At 34.1% G+C, this 2,051-nt stretch overlaps 1 long non-coding RNA gene across 1 annotated transcript; it reads right to left on the reverse strand.

Annotated features, from left to right (window-relative positions):
• LOC141697157 (uncharacterized) lies at positions 1 to 1,205 on the reverse strand. The gene is made up of 3 exons (XR_012564607.1): positions 1,106 to 1,205; positions 876 to 953; positions 1 to 45 (listed from the first exon to the last, which is right to left on the reverse strand). It is a non-coding gene; the product is annotated as an uncharacterized LOC141697157 (long non-coding RNA).
• Positions 1,206 to 2,051: the final 846 nt, after the last annotated feature.

Genomic DNA, 2,051 nt, shown 5'->3' on the forward strand with positions numbered 1-2,051 from the left:
CTGAGCGACTTGGGGGTGAGAAAGGCTCGGGACGAGTCTGATAACCTATAAACAACAAGTAAGTTGGAATTAAACCAAAATCACTTGTAAACCTATACTTTAACTAACTTAGACTTTAACGCTTGTTTTGCGCTCACTCATTTGCTTAAGTCACTCGGGTACCCTCGGCTCCACCATTTTTAATAATTTAACCTTTACGAGTTTTAAAGCGATTCCTTCGCGAGTGTCTTACCAACTGCCTAACACACTTACCATAAATGTTTCATACATTAATTAACCCTTTTTGGTCTTTAACCTATGTTTCAAAGTAAGGCGAGGGAAAAAGTTTCGTTCGCGAAACGCCGTTACTTGAAACGGTCGTTTCTCCTAAACCGTGCATCGGAATCGAACGTACTACATATCAAAACGAAGCTCGTAACATCAGCTATCTAAACATGGCAGTGGTCATAATCTAGCAGGGGGTCCTCGGGTCCTAATGTTATGCACAAAACAGTCTAAAGAAAATCGGACGTTACGACGGCTATGTTTACGCGATTACCAATATTTATACCACTCCAATTCTTTACCAATTCACTACAAACCACCCAACCATCATCAATACATCAAACACAACTTATATCAAGGCAAAGTCAGTCCATAATCTCAAGGTTTTCCAACTTATTCAACCGCAAACATGATCTACTAACCATAACTTAAGATTCATTAACCATTAACCAAGATTCATATCCAAAATCACCACAAATCCAACCAAACTATCTAACATACATGGATCTTGCTATACATACATGGATATTTCTATATATACATTAATCCATCCATGAACTCATCAAAACTCAAAGTTCAAACTATAAGTTAAAGGTGAAAGTTGTTTATACCTCCTTGAAGCTTCCTAACACAACCCAAGAGCTTTAAATGCCTAAAAGAACCTTGATCCTTGCTTGTATAACCTTAATCTTTCATAAAAATTCAAGAAAACTAAAGTTATTTCTTGAAGGTTACTATTCACCATCTTCTTCCTTGATTTATTGGAAGAGATTGTGAAGGAATTAGGAGCTTAAACTTATAGCATATCCATATCTATGTACAAGGAAGCTTAGATAATTACCTTGTGATTTAACAATGCTTGGAACTTGATTTTTGAAATTCTTGCCCTTGAAAAAGATGAAAAGCCGAGAGCAAGATGATGAGAATGAAATGATTTTGTGTTTTTTGATTTGTTTGGCTTAGCTTGGTTGCTTTTTGTTTTGTTTTTGGTTAATTACCTTAATAACCTTATATTTGTGTGGTTATAAACCAACCACACCTCCTCCTTCCCTATGTCATGCTTACATCACATTGCTATGTCATCCTCCCTTCCTTGTCCTCTTCTCATTGGTTGGGTGACATCACTTCCTCTAATCCATTTGCTTAACTTCCTAATTGTTTGCCTAATGACCACTGATCTGTTATACGGTTCGCTTAACTTTCGTTTTCGTTTATCGTTTGAGGGATCATACCCGGGATCTTATTACTTAGGTTCCCTTAACCTTTCTCAATATATTATATTCCTTTTATGATCCTCTCCTATAATCCTTTAATTTAAATCCTTTTTATCCTGTTACCTTATACTCAATTCTCTCCGTATCTAGTGGATTTCCGGGAAAAATCAAAGTGTTCGGATTTGGATTCTGACGATCTTTACATACACTTATATCCCATATAAAGTACTAATAAAATCTCAGAATATCCATATCAGAACCCCTACATAGTGTGGCATGAAAAATTTTCTCATTCAGCAAAAACACTATTCATAAGGGTTTCAAAAAATTTCCAAAAATTGGGGTTATTACATCATTCATAAAAAAAATTAAAAAAATTGAAACATTAATATGAGACTAAACACTAGTTACAAGTATTGTTCAAACAATTGGTTGATTGTCAAAATAACAAACAAAATAAATTTATTTTTTTCTAAAATGTTTATCATGACACTAAAATATATAGATATTAACATCTGTACGGTTGGATCATTCATAAATATTTTTTAAAAAATTGAAACATTAATATGAGAC

This window comes from Apium graveolens, chromosome 11, assembly GCF_009905375.1.
Source record: "Apium graveolens cultivar Ventura chromosome 11, ASM990537v1, whole genome shotgun sequence".
NCBI lineage: Eukaryota > Viridiplantae > Streptophyta > Magnoliopsida > Apiales > Apiaceae > Apium > Apium graveolens.